The sequence below is a fragment of the Grus americana genome, chromosome 2 (assembly GCF_028858705.1).
Source record: "Grus americana isolate bGruAme1 chromosome 2, bGruAme1.mat, whole genome shotgun sequence".
Lineage (NCBI taxonomy): Eukaryota > Metazoa > Chordata > Aves > Gruiformes > Gruidae > Grus > Grus americana.
The window spans coordinates 48650316-48667652 of NC_072853.1; positions in this window are offsets into that span (position 1 = coordinate 48650316).

The window sequence follows — 17337 nt, forward strand, 5'->3', positions numbered from 1 at the left end:
TGTTCCTCATGACCACAAAACTAAATTATTTTATTTTGATTTTCTCCTCCCAGGACACTTGGTAGGTCTACTTTCTCATTTACATCTTGCTCAAAAGGCAATGCCACTACTGCTCACCGGTTTAATCTATAAACAACTTCCCATGTTGCGCCTCTTATTCATTCTTCACATTCCCTTCCCTGGCTATGAAGAGGAAGATTGATTTTAAATTCTTTCTCCCAATTTTTCAGATCACGTAACTTAATATTGTTGGTCCTGGTTATATTTAAGATCTGTTCCTGGAGTCTGAAGCTGAATGAAATGCACCACATTCATTTTTTGCATCCCATGGCTGTGTCTCATCTCAAATAACTGAAATCCTACAGGGGTGGATCCCCTGAAATCCATTACATTCTGTCCTGTCTCTCTTCTAAAAAGCATTTTACAGTCCCCTTCCAGCCAAACCCCTCCTGCAGAAAACAAAGAAGCTTTCATAATTACTGTTGATAGCCTTTGTATTCATTACCTCCTTTCTGAATACCTTCCTAGCTTTGTCTTTATATGTTTGTATTTTACAAGCACACCATTTTGAGCCACGACTATTTGCATCTTCCCTTGAGTAAGGGAGGAATCTTCATCTGTGGTAGTTTGCATTGGCCTGGAAATCGACAAAAGCATCTTGAGGCAAATGCAAAAGTCATTTGTGAATCTGAAAGATAAATACTGACTCATCATACTTGTAGAATAAGCTTTTTCACTATCCTTTCTTAGTTCCTATATGATTACGTGAACTTAACTGTCAACTGTCAACTCCATTTGGAGAAAATAGACTTGTATGTGTATTATTTTAAAAATAAATTCTGAACCTCTGTTTACCTATCAGGTATTACCCTGCCTAAATGTATGGTGATAAATCAAAGGAAAAGGATGAAGAAAGAAATTCCAGAAGAAACTAAATAGAAGGAAAGTGAAGGTGCTGTCATACAGGAGAATGAAGGATTTTTTGAGGAAAGCTATTGACTGCTGATTGCCTGGCAATGCAAAGTCTGGCAAACTGTATTTCTCAACTCACATTTAGACTCTGAGAGTGCCTGTACCTTAAGGATGCTGGTTTGAAAGGGGTGATGGTGGGGGATATACAGAGTTAATCAGGAAATCCTGACATGGGGCAATGATATGTGCCAGCTGGGTTAGATATGAGCAGTCAATTTCCCTCAGCTAACTCTGAAAAGGAAGGTCTTGTGGAGATGGTGGGGAGAAAGATACACATAGTCCTTTATTGTTTTTATCCATTACTTTGCACACTATCTACTTTTGGATGAGTAAATAATGTCCTGTTTTGAAGAAGATATTTTTAATTTAGTATAGTCTCTTTCTGTCATTGGCTCTTGTAGTCAAGAATGAGAGGATATATAGGTACCAAATTAACTTACTGGGGCATGACCCTTACAGACTCCATAATCAGGTCCCATAATAAGGAGTATGAATCAAAAAAATATATTAAACCAGCTACATAAATCATCACAGAAAACAATAAATATTTCTTGTTAGACAGTATCTTGGTGGGCCATAAGAAGGTTAAAGTTGTGTATATGCGTCACAGTTAACCTGCTGATACAGCAGACTTAAATAACCAGTAACATGTGATTCAGATAAATATAACCATTGCACACTTACTGTGCAATTATTCTTGTTTCCCATGAAAACTCTGCAGATATCCTGTACAAAATCATAAACTATATTTAATTAAATAATATCTCAGTGTCTAGAGAAAGATCTATGCAATGACTCTTTTTCTTCCTGATGAAAATGCAAATGAAACCATTAATAGTTTATAAATTAGGCTTAGCTAGAAGTGAGCTAATGTGCATCCTGCTTTAAGCTAAATAAAAGAAGAATTGTTCCATAAAATTCATTGATGTAAAATCCCAAATAATTTTTTATCTTGGAAATACACCTTTAAATATTCATCTTTCTCTGGGCTTTCTCTTAGGAAAAGAGCATTTCTTTATACGCTACTATGATGACACCTGAAAAACCTTAAAGAAACTGATGGCAACTTTTTTTTTCCCCGCAGAATCCTAAAAGTTATGCAGTGAAATGAAAATGCTCATATCACAACCTAGGCTTTTATCTCAGAAACAGAATGCAACTTAAACAGGATATTGAATATTGCTGCAATGCAGAACCACATATTTAGATTCTATGCAGGAAAAATACTGTAGCTGCAAGACCATGTGATGGAAAAAAATTAAATACCTGTCTTTCCTGTAGCCTACTAAGTGAATAAAAACCTCAGAGTTTGCAGTTTGCTTAGTGTATTAACCTATGGACCTCAATATTGTAAAGTGAAAATATGGATCAACTCCGACACTTCATTTTCATAGGACAAATAGAGTTTGGATTAAATATTTCTCAGGAATCTGAGGGAAATCAATAGTGTTTACAGAACTAGTAAAGCTTAGTTTGGATGCTGAATCTTAAACCTTTTGTTTATAAGTTCTTATCAGTAAAGCCTTTAAGGTAAGCTTTGTTCCTAGAGTTTTGATCTTGTCTCTGTGACTCCAATTGTGAACATAACGAGACTTAAGAAAAAAAAACAAAGTGGAACTGAAACTGGCTTAATGTGTTTTATAGATTTTCTGTCACCAAATTATTATTACGGGTCCCCTGTTGACACTGTTGCACAAAGATGTCTTGAATGCAACTTCCAACCATTTGATTGAGATTTTTCTATAACAAAGTTAAACCCCCAGGTAATTGTCGCTAACCTCCCTGGAATACTGAGAGACTCTGAGACAAGAAAACACAAACATTCAATGATCTGCACTGAAAATAGATCTTCTCTGCTCTGAGATAATCAAACACAGCCCTGCAAGCACTTCCATGTGTAGACTGTATAGGAGGATTCACATGAAATAATGATTTAATATTTAAGATAGATGGGTAATATATAAAGATAAGGGACATTATTAGAATTAAATTTTAGAGAGGAATCAGTGATTGATAGTGTGGCATAAATAACAGAATTAAGCACGTCTGCTTTTCATAGTGCTAGGTGATCATTTTCTTTTTAAAGTTCTTCCTCTGAACCACTCATTTGGAAGGAAAGAAGAGCACTGAAGTGAGAAATGACTTCATTTACATGCTTGCAGAACTTCTTCTTTATATGGTGATAGTGCTGTACACTGTAATCAACAGCAAAACCATCAGAGATTAAACAATGACCTTACAGGTCATGCACGTACTGAAAAATTGCAACACTTTTTGCATCTGTGTGAAACCACAATAGTTACTGAACAGTGAGCTAGAACAACAGCAGTTGTGGAGGGTTCTTTAAACTAATAAAAACCTTATAAGCTAATGGAGATAGATGTCCTTTACAATTATTTGAGAGACTAGTTTTGAAATAGGGATTTCGATTCGGTCTCCATTTAAGCTACTAGAAGTTCAGGACTGGGTTATAGTTGACAATTCAGTATTTTTAATGCTAATACCTCATAGAGACACACTGTGGGATTTTTGGACAGGCATGGGAGCACACTTTTATTCCAGAGGAAGATGGACACTTAGTTATCTGTGGATGATGTCACACAGATATTTTTCTTTTGAACTTTAGGTTATGCTACTGCATTACTTTGTTTCTTGCAAGACCCTGATGACTTTCCCTACATACTTATCCATACATGTCATCTGCTAGTGCTCAAACTTTGCTCAATGGACAGATCATAAACTGTTCCATGTTACACAGAATTTATCTGAATACATTTCTTGGTATGCATTTTCAAGAAAATAATGGACTTGTGAGAAAATACCAGTTTATTTTCTTACTAGTTCAGCTAATCCTCTCTTACATCATTTTACTACAATCAAGGAAAATGTCTGCCTATGAACTCTTTTAACTTCGTAAATAGTTATGTTCCAAAAAGCCAAGAAGAAAAATATTTTTATCATCCCAACTCCAGCTAGATCTATCTCTGTGATTTTGTGAGCTGCTGCTGCTTTTTTTTTTTTTTTTTCCCTGGTTGTGTTCCAAAGACAGAGACTCTGAGACAGGGAGTCCATGAAGGATAAGTGGCAGATATGAAATTATTTAGTTCACAGCTATAACCCATGGACTGTGTAACACTGACTAAAATGGGACATGGCTCAAGTGAAAGCTTTACTGATTTAGTATTTTCCCTTAGCAGGCTCCACCAACCAATTAAAGCTAACTGCTTACCTACAGAGAAAACTTAAAGGAGCCAAGTATCAATTTCTGGGCTTTTTTCCCCCATCACTACTAAAAATCAGAGAAGCCATCTGAGGCACAGACATATAAGTGCACCAGCTTAATTTATAATAGCTCATTCTGTGAAATAATTAAAATGGACTTTTAGAGTCAGAGGGGAAAGCAAAGTGTGATTAATATTTTTTCTATAATAATAAAAAATCCTGGTTTACTAATAGCTTTTGTGTGGTTAATTAAGGCTCTAGTATGCAAAAACCAGTAACCTTTTAGAAAGTGGATTCCACTTTGTATAATGAAAGCAGGACTGGGAAGTGGTGAAGCCATAATGGTTTCCGGGATAGGGAAAGGTAGTGGATATTGTAGAGGCTGTAAAAATCATTGTGCCTATGATGTGATACCTCAGTAATTCTTCGCAGGACTTCAGGAAAGAGAATTTGGTCAAATGAAAGAGAAATACTTAGAGATATTATGCAGTATAACACCAGATTTTGTAAAACTCACAGAACAGTTCTCAGAGTACTCCCAGTACTTCACAGAGGACTGTGTCCAGTTCTGGGCTCCCCGGTTCAAGAAAGACAGGGAACTACTGGAGAGAGTCCAGCGGAGGGCTACGAGGATGATGAGGGGACTGGAGCATCTCTTGTATGAAGAAAGGCTGAGAGAGCTGGGTCTGGTTAGCCCAGAGAAGACTGAAAGGGGATCTCATCAGTACTTATAAAAGTCTAAAGGGTGGGTGTCAAGAGGATGGGGCCAGACTCATCTCAATGGTGCCCAGTGACAGGACAAGGGACAACGGGCACAAACTGGAACACAGGAAGTTCCATCTGAATATGAGGAAAAACTTCTTCACCTTGAGGGTGACCGAGCACTGGCACAGGCTGCCCAGAGAGGTTGTGGAGTCTCCTTCTCTGGAGATATTCAAAACCCACCTGGACGCGATCCTGTGCAACCTGCTCTAGGTGATCCTGCTCTAGCAGGGGGGTTGGACTAGATGATCTGCAGAGGTCCCTTCCAACCCCTACCATTCTGTGATTCTGTGATTCTCAACAACAGACTCCGGGTAGTAAACATGAAGAATGGAGCTTTGGGTCATATTATCCAGAATGTTCCCAATAGAAAAAAAATCCCTTCCTATTTCCCTTCACACATTATTAGTCCATTTTACAATATGTTTTCGTATTTATATGAACTTTAAAATTACTTAAATGGCTTAGATGGGCATTTGGTTTTGCTTGGCTGGTTCCACAAAAGTTCTGTTTATGACTAGGAAAGACATTGCTTCGTGAGCATCTTGCATCAAAGAATTAAAATAGTTTAAGTGCTTTTCTGGATACCACCATTTAACTATATCTGTTCACTTTATCTTGGCTGCAGTTTCTGTTACACTGAGGCCAACAGTGCCATTTGAATCCAGGCTGAAAAGAGTTCCAGCAATGTAAGTGCCAGCTACTAAGCAGCTGAGCCAAGAGAAGAGCAGTTGTGATAAAATAGATGGTAAAAAATTATACAAATGTGGAAACCATGGGAAAAGGAAACAAAGGAGGCAAACACTCAGGTATCCAAATCATAACAAATGGATAAAAACAGATTCTGCAATTGAAAATAAATTATCTATATGTTTATCTATCTATCTATCTATCTATATATATCATTATACATACATATATGTAAATACTTATAGGTATGAATAGATATTATACATATAGATAAATACAGATATAATCCATATACACTATGTGGATTATACACATATGTATATTCTTCCTGTGTGTATATGTATATATTTCTAGGCAGAAAATAGGCCATAGCACCAAGCTAGCTCACACCAGCGTACATAACAGACCTGAGCAGAATTCACAAGGCTAGGCATCCAAAAGTTTGAAACTGTGAGCTATCTTTTTTAGCAAATGATACCTAGGGCATACAGAAGTTCAGCTCTCCTTGCTTTTGGAGGGGACCCTGCTCTGCGGTGGAGTCACATGCTGCTGCTTTTGTTCCTGCAGAAGCCTTAATCCCAGCCAACAAGGACAGGAGCAGAAGAAACTGTTCGTGCATCAAAGGAAACTGCTTTAAACATGTTCTACTCTCCTGCTGCACAGTCATGGTTTGGATTAGGAAATAATAGGCTGTAGGCAGCCAGGAGTCAGAGCTGAGTAAATTTTTAAAATCTTTAAAAGGAAGGCAGAAAGCTTAGAAGCTGTGCATAATTTATACCCATCTATCATGTTCCATCTCTTGATAACCCAGAACTGTGAACCTGGGAATGAAAGTAACTGCTCAGAAACATCATTGCATATCTATGTTTGCTAGCTGTTATTGATTTAAAATATTTCAATTTGTTTTGTTCTAATCTCAGATCATCAAGCAACAGCACCCAAAATGCTTTTATATTGGAATGGCAGTATAACTTTTCAGTGAAATAAACACTTTTCACAATTTCTAAATGCGACATTAATCTTGTTCCAGGATATTCTTAGGGCTGACAACTTTTCATTATTATGCTTATCATATAGTGTACAGTGAACTAAGCTTCAGAGTAACTACAGGCAGAGCTGAGTCACAAGTTTAAAGTCAGGAATTTGCTAAAGTTTGTTGCTGCCTGGATTTGGTTCTTATTCTTTAGTGAAATAAGAAAGAGTAGAAAATAACCCATTATTTACTGGGAAAAAAACCATAGGGAGTCATGTTTTATTTAATTTCTCATCTGTTTAAAATGGTTTCACTGCTTCTAGAGTTAATTTTTGTTACCTAAAAAACTAGTGTGAATTAAAGAAAATTCTGAATAGAAAAAATGGGCTTCAGTTTAGATTCAATTTAGGTTTTTTTTTTTTTTTAAATTTAGTTTAGTTTATTGCATTACACTTCATTTACAAAGGTCAGTGATTTAAATGTTCAAATACAATTTTAAGTGTATAGTAAAGGTAAACTGAATAACGTAAAATAAAAAAATGGTTGAACACCCATAATAATTGACATTACAAGATATGTCATATACTAAAATATGTTCTCTTAACCACAAAAAAACCCCCTAAACCCCCCATATTACTATTTATGCATGTTCTTTGAACCAATTTTTTTATTACTTCTAGGAAAATTACTTTTTCCATTTTTTCAGAATCTTTATTTATGTATAGGAAAGGTTTATGATCAATACTTATTTGGGGATTACATGATTGAAAACATCTTATGATAAATCATCAGCATTATAAGCAAAATTTTGTCTTCCAAAGTGTCTTTTGCAATCAGTCTGATCTGTAGATGAGTTTAAATGATCTTAAAAATGGATATTTTTAATGTAGAATTCCTAAGAAATATCAAAAGCTATGCACAGATACACAGATAGGGAATCTGGAGGAAATGCCCACATGCAGAGAGAACAGTTTAGAGGTGTCAGCAGGTACTTATGACATGGAGATTGAACATATTTTTCAACAGTCCACTTAATAGAAAGGTATTTTGCTTTTACCACAGAATCTTTCTGTGTTACTATCAAATATATAATACTTGAAATACTTTTTGCTGAATTTTCATTAACAATTTAAAAGGTTCTTTTTTTCACTTAAAATGATACTTATTTACTTCTGAAATCAAAATTTTCATGTATGTCAGCAACATCTTGCTTGTTTTTAAGCTATACGTCCAACTCAGGGAGAACAAAAATGATAATTCAAAAAAAAAATTGTCTTGCTTTATAATTCATATTATAGCTTAGAGAAAATAAAGAAAACTAATGTAGTCTTAACAATAATAGCATCCTTCAACCTCATTGCCAAACATGGCATTCACCAAATATGGTATTGATAACAGCTTTTTAGGACTCACTTTATTATACCATCCATGATAAAGGTTTTTGTCTTCATGGTATTAAGGGTATAGCACTAACACATTTCCTTTCTGTAGTTCTACTTATATGAAACTTCTGAGCTATTCTTTGGAGGACTGGACTCAAAATACACCCATTCCAATTACACCAGCTCATCAAAAATATTACTACACAAAATTGCCTATGAATAGAAAAGTACAGTTTGGGCAGTGTTTCCTATTGTGACAGACACTTAATAAGCATGCCTTGCTGGTTCGTGTGCAGTAGAGTTCCTCCTGCTAAGAGCTATGAGCAGTTCAGCTGAAATCCATTTGGCAGCAAAGTCTGCCAAATGAGCAATTTTAAAATGAGTTGCCAAGTGGCAGCAAAAAAAGTATATAAAAAAAGGAAAGTGCATTTTTATTTAATAAATATCAACTGAAAGACATATCCAAGAGGAACAGATGGCTTAGGTGACTGGACATCATTTTTTGAACAACTGAATATAATATAATGTATTTTATAAAGTACTAGCAACCATGGCACTGCATGCTGATACACAGCAAAGACCCAGAAGTCTCAGAACTAAGCCAGCTCTCTTCTTATTTTCCTTTGGTTTGACAGCCTGAACTGTAATTTTCTGTTCTGTCTTTGATTTCTGATTAGGCTTCAACCTAGTGTCTTTACCATAGCAGTCAAAGCGACGCAATTCTGATCATTACTTATAATGATAGGAAAATGCTTTTTTTCCTGCTTCTAGTCATGTCAGCATGGTCTCTGCTGATGCCTGTGCTGCATTCTGGGATGTAACCTTCATCGATCCAAAAGCCTTTTGCAGTCCGTGTGGACAATGAATCTGGAAATGTGTTCTCAGGTGCTGCCAGAGTCTGCCTACCAGAATGCATGAGATCCTGCCTGCCAAAGCTCATCTTTGGTATCTTTGTCTGTGTTAGCATAACATCAGTTGTCGCCTAAAGCTCTGCAGACAGTCAGCAAGGCAACTGCACAGAGACAAAAAGGTAGAGATTATTCATGACCATGTTCAGAACTGGTCTTTAAAAGGCTGAGTTTTCATATCCAAAACCATTCCTCTAGGAGTAGGGATGTTTTTAAACGGTGGTGCAAGAGATGAAGTGGTCTGGTCCCTAAATGCTAGGGATTCATAATTGTGTAGTGAAAAATCTTAAACTATGTGTGGTCTGGGAAAATCTGGAAGATTGATGTCATGTTTTTTCTGTGACAATTCCCTCAAAAGAGATGAGTCTTGTAGCAAAACTAAAGATTCTAGCATGTCTTGCCCAAGAGCCCTACAACACAGAAGTTAATAGCACTGTGACACAACAAATCATGTTAATCTGGGAAATATGTGAAAGAAAGTAATGGAGACTTTCAAGCAGGCAGATGTGGAAAAGAAAAAAAAAAAGCAAACCCAAACAACCCGGTTTAACAACATTATCTCTTCACAGGGCTTAGAGGCCAATCTGGCTGCAGTCTGAGAGTTCACATCACTTTGGTAACTGCTCGGCTGGGGCCTATAAGAGTGTAAAGTTAGTCTTGGTACAAGTTGTTCTTGTATTCCCAGAAGTATCACTTTTATTAAGTTTCAGCCATCTGTTTTGTACCCAAGGAGACTGGTTGTACCAGTGAAACACTGCATATGATGACTATTAAAGAGCAGATGCAGAGCCCTCCTATTTGCCAAAGAGGAAGTTTCTGAATTAGTTTTGTCCCTTACCAGTCATACAACACAGGTTACATTCAAGACCAGCACAAAATTAAGAGGAAAGGTTAGTTCCACTGACTGTAATGAGATGCTTATTTGCTATCAGAACTATCAGCCGACATTAATATTTATATCCGTGTTACTTGCTAAAAATTCAGGGTAGAGCTCAAACTAGAATTTCTACATTTTTAATGTTTTTTTTTAATGGGGAGAAGAAGATGGACATAAGACCAATCTGAAGAAATTACATTGGCTGGTTAGTCCCTTCAGAAGTAATGGACCATTCTGTGATGATGGCAAGACTATACATTCTTTTAAGTGATCTTCGACAATCTGATCATAGCCCCAAGCATTGCTTGCTAGGCTCTGCTGGGCTTGTTGAACGACAAGCCATGGGAAAGAAGTGATCACACAGAGGGCCCATTTTTTCTACTGGCTATCAAATATTTGGACAGTGTTTTAATTCTGGAATCACAGAATCATAGAATCATAGAATGGGAAAGATCATTTTCCCATTCCCCTGCCATGGGCAGGGACACCCTCCACTAGACCACGTTGCCCAAAGCCCCATCCAACCTGGCCTTGAACACTTCCAGGGATGGGGCATCCACAACCTCTCTGGGCAACCTGTTCCAGTGCCTCACCACCCTCACAGAGAAGAATTTCTTCCTAATATCTAATCTAAATCGACCCTCTTTTATTTTAAACCCATTACCCCTTGTCCTGTCTCTCCATGCCCTTGTAACCAGTCCCTTTCCAGCTTTCCTGTAGGCCCCTTCAGGTACTGGAAGGCTGCTATAAGATCTCCCCGGAGCCTTCTCTTCTCCAGGCTGAACAACCCCAACTCTCTCAGCCTGTCTTCACAGGAGAAGTGAAATGACAATAGAGTTACCTCTTGGTCTTTTACTTTCACTCAGAAATAGCTACTTTATGCAATTTATTTAAACATGGCTAAAATTCGTGTTGGTCTCTGAAAAACATGAGTTTATTTCGTAGTGAAAATAAGCCACTTATGCTATAATTAGTAATGATGAGTAACCTATAAATAAAGAGCAATATGAAAATTGTGCTATTTTGGGATCTCCTAATTCACAGTGACTGAAGCCCAAAACATGAAAAAATATAGCTAAATATATGGAATTTCAAGTTCCATATGACCATCAATATTTTACATTATGGCAATAAGCAAACTAGCAGAGATATCAACTATAATTTTAGAACAGCATGAGGAAAGAACAGGCCTCTACAAACAAGAGCTAAATCTTAATGGAGATGTGCTTATGTTAGTATGAAAGGTGTACATTCTTTCTTGGTATAGTCTGTTCCTGGAAGAGTTGAATAGGGAGTATTTGTATAAAATACCCATCTTTACATAAATAGAATGTACCCATATCAGAGTACTATCATATTAAAAGTACCATCCCTTAACCAGAATTGCTGAGAGATTTAAAAGCTGGCTGAAAAGTTCTGTGCTTACAGTGGGAAAGAAATACCACTTCTATGCTGAGAAGGAGACTCTGCTGTGCTTTCCTGTTTTTCTGTAAATAAATAAAGATGTCAGATCTGTCCTTTTAATCCAGTACCTTCAAAAAACCGAACCAAAACCCAACATAAAAACACACACACACACAAAAAGAGTAGCCCACTGTAACAGAAATCATTCTTCATGATCAAGTGTGCTTTGTTCCTTTAAATTGATTTTTGTGAGGGTTTAATGTGTTAAATTTTCTATTTATGCAGTTAATAAAAAAAAAATGATCTGTGTTTTTTTCCATGTAGAAATTAGTAAACTGAAATTTAGACATTAAAATATTATGAGGAAATATACCACTTAAAAAGATATTTCCAAAATCATATGAAGTAAGCAGTGCACTGAATTATATATTTTTTAAAATACAATGCTCAGTGGTGAACAGTTGATGAAATTCTGTTTAGGAATAAAGGTATATATATTTTAGAAAAGCCAAGCTGTTTATACAGCACATCCACAAGGAAATATGAAGGTGACATTGTTTACTCTCCATCCATCTATCAGTAAGATAGAAGGCTGTTTCACGTAGGCATAAAACAGAATAAGCATTGTAAATCTGCGCGTTAGATTTCACACATATATAGCAAAGTGTTGATTAGCACTTCAAAATTATTTAGTGACAATATTTAATCATATATGGCCTGTGACTAAGAAGTTTTTACTTAATGTCTTTGAATCAAGCAAGCATATCTGCATTTCTGATGTTAAAATACTATATGCAATTAATATTTCAAACTCCTAGTATTAATATCTGAGCTTTTAAACCTCTTGAATATTTTTAGGACATGGATTATAAAGAAAGTGAGCTTAAAGCTAACAGTGAAAAAATTCAGCACATTAAGTGACTGTTAAGTGCCTTCACTGCAGTTCACTGAATCTCCTGATTAAATAGAGCAATGTTGCCTCAGATGAAGTGCGCTGTAGAAAGGCAGTGTCAGAACGATGAAGGCATGAGTGGCAGTAGCCAGATCTGAATTTAGAAGAAATAAATTCTCATTTCTCTGCAGGCAGAGAAAGGTCAATGAGGCAGTAGCTTTTACTCATGTTTCCAACAGCAAACAAAAGTCCAGTTTTGTTAGCCTTGTTAACTAGAAGTAAGCACAAACCTTCAGACAGGGAACCTGCTATTTTATCTTGTAGATTTCTCTGTGCAATGTTGCTCTGATTCCAGCAAAGGTTCCCAGCTCCCCTCTGACATAGACCTTTTCAGAGACTTGAGTAAAGAAACAGCAGTTCCAGTGGCAGCAGTGCTGCAATCTCGATGTAACACAAACACTGAGGCTCAACCACCCTTCGTAACTCCATCTAACCCTACATGCACCAGGCACACCTTGAAATGAACGATCAGGTTTGTGACACCTTGCACAAACCATAGTCTTGGACAAAAGAACAGTCAAGGTCCTGAGACTGCTCCACAGGAGAAGAGAAGGGCCACCTAAGCACTCTCTAACTGCAAAGGCTAGTTTGCCAGCGAGCCACTGGGTCTACCTTGTCATCGGTTTCTCAGAAAGCTGACAAGTCTCACGTTACCGCAGGGGTTTCCCCCACCAAACCACCAGATCCATCTTTCCTTCAGGACACAAGTTGTTTGTTCACAGGAGCGCCTGCTCTAGGACCGTAACTTTCAAAAATTACACTTTGAAAGTAGCAGTGCTGGGTAATCTTTCTAAATAACAATAAATGTAGTTTGAAGCTTAGTATTATGTACAGAATTGCTTCTGTTCACATATCTCTGGCATAGGAGAAAGATGATAGAAAGATCCTTTCTAAAATAAAGTACATAGCATTTCAGAACTGAAGGCTCAAAACATGATTCAATTCTTTACCATTGATTTTCCCAGAGCTTTAGTTTTTGATACTGGATTTTTGGTGTCAGTATTTTACAGTAATAAATAGTGAGAGCATCATATTTATGGGATGAATGACATACCTTGTAATTGGATACAGTTGAGCATAGACATAATCAGACATATCTGTATCATACTGAATATTGAATAGCATACTGACAATTCTGTTATACAATGATATGTAAATCTGGATTTTTTCAACTCTTTGCAAGTGCATTTTCTTTTGAAACATATTCCTCCATGGTACCCACTGGACTGGCATCTGCAGATTTTCATCTGGGCAGGAGCATAAGAACTGACCATAATTACTTGTTTCAATAACTGTTTACTCCTGCTGTCACTTTTTACAGCCACTTTGCAGTGTTCCCCCCCTGAAATGTGAGATGCATTTACCTAATAACACGTTTTCTGTCATTTTGCTACCCTTTGAAAGAATTTTTGACACTTCTGGGAATTACTACCAGTGGACAGAGAAGCGGTTACAGACCATGAGGGATAAAAGTATGTTTCAGATCTGTCAGCCCCTTCAGTTTTTGCAGTTTGGAAATGAATCAGCTGTACATAAAAAAAAAAAAAAAAAAAAAGAAAAAAAGCGCTGTGTTTGTGGACCGAAGCCTAAATCTGATTCTCTATAAACAACGAAATCATTGTAGAAAAATATCAGGAGAGTAAGGGTAACTGTACAAGTCCAGTTTGTGAACAGGCATTTCTTGCAACATTTTCATCAAAGCATGAAAATCAAATGAAATTAAACTAATTCCATTCAGGCAAACCCACTTAATTTTCATCACAGATTTACAGCCCAAATCTCAGAGAAGTGAATCCAGAATCCATATGTGCTTTCACATTTTTGCTTAAGGTTATCTATACGTACATGTGTCGGGGAATTTCACTGCGTATCCTTTTTAGAGTACCTCAGGTGGTCATTTCACACTGGCTCTGACTTGGATTTTAACTCTGAAAGTCACTACTTGGTCTTCTGAGTGTGTGAGTATGTGTGTGACATACATAAAGGCTTTCGGTGCTGTAAATGTTCTGCATTAGCACTGGAAGTGTACTTTAGCATTAGAGGCGGTTAAAATGTTTTACATGTGAATGATACAAAAATGCAGTGTTTAAAAATTCTATGGTTATAACTTCTTTATTAAATAATTATAAACTGTGAATACATACTAGAGATGTATCTAGAGATAAAACAACATGTCTAGAAAAAATATGACAGCACTTGAAATACTGATGGAATAAGGTCTACAGTTGATCTCATAGACATGTAGAGTAAATAAAAATATGGGAAAAGTCTCTTTCTTGGTGATCCAGGATGAATAGGGAAATTTAGGTAAATCCTCTGCTGCCTATATTAAATTGACTACACCCTTTTTGTCTATATGCTCATAACTATGTCACTGCACTGTCAAAACCACTGTACCATGATTTCTTCCCTGTCTTACATTCATTAGCTAGGCTTTACTTGATTTCCTTTTACCACAAATTGCTGTTCACTATTCCTGCTTCTGATCTTTTTCCCCCCTCTTTCCCCCCATTCACTTGCTCTTTTCTTGCCTCTCTCTGATCTTCTGCCTTTTGAGCTTCTTGCATTACTATTTTTTCCATGTCTCTTCCTATGCTTAGAAACTTTTCTCATTCCTTGTTCATGAAAGCCCTGTCTCCTTCTTCTAAAAACCAATTTCTTTTATCAAGACTCCAATATTTATTTTTATACTAAAGCTATTTTTAATCTCAGATGATAAAATTCATTAATTTATACAAACTAAAATGGTAATGAATTTTATTTATTTTTCTAAAGAAATGTCATAAGTCTTTTATGTTTCTAAAAAGAAAGGTTTACAGATAACATTTTTCTAAAAAGATGGTGATTCATCTCAGTTCTTCCTAGCACACACCAGAGAAGTACACAGCTGTCTTTTAAATGGACGGAAAAGAGTGCAGAGAGATACAGGTCTCTGATTCATTTAGAATAAAGCTGATTGTCAGTTTCATTCTGCAACATTGTTTTTAAACTTCTATGATGGGGTTACAGCATTGGTGAATAAGGAAAGAGTAACTGATGTCATCTACCGGGACTTGTGCACAGCATTTGATACTGTCCCACACAACATCCTTGTCTCTAAATTGGAGAGACATGGATTTGACGGATGGACCACTCAGTGGATAAGGAATTGTCTGGATGGTTGCACTCAAAGAGTTGCAGTCAACAGCTCAATGTCCTAGTGGAGAACGGTGACGAGTGGTGTTCCTCAGGGGTAGGTATTAGGACAAGAGCTGTTCAACACCTTTGGCAGTGACATCGATAGTGTCATTGAGTGCACCCTCAGCAAGTTGGTGATGACATCAAGCTGTGTGGTACGGTTGACACATTGGAGGGAAGGGGTGTCATCTAGACGGACCTTGACAGGCTTCAGAGGTGGGCCTATGTGAACCACATGAAGTTCAAAAAGGCCAGGTGCAAGATCCTGCACGTGGGTCGGGGCAATCCCAAGCACAACTACAGGCTGGGCAGAGAATGGATAGAAAGCAGCCCTGAGGAGAAGGACTTGGGGGTGTTGGTGGATGAGAAGCTCAACATGAGCCAGCAGTGTGCACGTGCAGCCCAGAAAGCCAACTGTGTCCTGGGCTGCATCAAAAGAGGTGTGACCAGCAGGTCGAGGGAGGTGATTCTGCCCCTCTACTCTCTTCTTGTGAGACCCCACCTGGAGTACTGCATCCAGCTCTGGGGGCCCCAGCACAAGAAGGACGTGGAGCTGTTTGAGTGAGTCCATAGGAGGACCACAAAGATGATCAGAAGGCTGGAGCACCTCTCCTATGAGGACAGGCTGAGAGAGTTGGGATTGTTCAGCCTGCAGAAGAGAAGGCTCCGGGGAGACTTTAGAGCAGCCTTCCAGTACCTGAAGGGGCCTACAGGAAAGATGGTGAGGGGCTGTTTATCAGGGAGTGTAGTGACAGGACAAGGGGTAATGGCTTTAAGCTGAAGAAGGGTCAATTTAGATTAGATGTTAGAAAGAAATTCTTTACTGTGAGGGTGGTGAGGCACTGGAAGAGTGGAACAGGTTGCCCAGAGAAGTGGATGCCCCTTTCCTGGAAGTGTTCAAGGCCAGGTTGGATGGGGCTTTGGGCAAGCTGGTCTAGTGGAGGATATCCCTGCCCATGGCAGAGGGGTTGGAATGAGATGATCTTTAAGGTCCCTTCCAACTCAAACCATTCTATGGTTCTGTGACTCTATGAAATCCAGGAAGATGGTTTAACAGTTAGCGTTGTAGCAAAATATTTATGCTTTCACAGATGTTTACATAGATACTTCTGTTGCTGGTAAGGCACAGGAGGACAAAATGTACAGATTAAGAGGAAGCACTAGAATAAGTAAATGAAATTTGAATGAAAAAGGATTCAAAATAAGGTAAATTAAGCAGACATATATGTGAATGGTGATTGTGCTGATATAAGGTTTACAAAGTGGTTCGATATGACTGCATGGGAGCCCTACAAAAGAAAGAAGGAAAGAGAAGAAGAAAAGCCTAGAAAGGAATAGGAAAAAGCATGAAGGAAAGGCTAAAAACATGAGGAAAACATCAGAAATATGACATTGGGAAAAAATGTCAGGAAGATCTAATTCTTGGAAGGCAGGCTTTGAAATGGTCCTTGGAACCAAGTTGCTTTGACTTTCAACTTAAAAACTGTATGGCTACTTCTTAGTCCATATTAATTTTGGTTGGTAAGAAATACAGGAAAATGATCACGGCTTCATAGAATTGCTCTGTGTTCACAAATGTAGATGAACTAAAGGCCAGACAGTATCACCAGTGTTTGCTGCAAGCAGATTTACATTTGAGTCATCTGAAAAAGACAAAGTTACTTTTAGTAAATGTTAGAATCCCTGTATTTATCACCTGATTTTTTTTTCTTGAACTGAAGAATGCTATATTATACTACCATTCACATGGCTACTTTGACAATACTGATAGTAAGTTTAGCAGGAGCTGCAGATTGATGTTCGAGCTCAAAGCTGTATCTAGGTTTCTGCAGAATGTCTATAAGATATAGCCTTTTCTATCTATATACACAGCTGAAGCTGTGAACCTGATGTTAACATTTTAATCCATGCTTACCACAGCTACCTTTTTTGGGGTTTCAAGTATATGTCGTCCAGTCGTTACATGACTGCAGAATACTGCTGAACATACCAGCTCCCTTGATGTTTGTCTGGTCTCT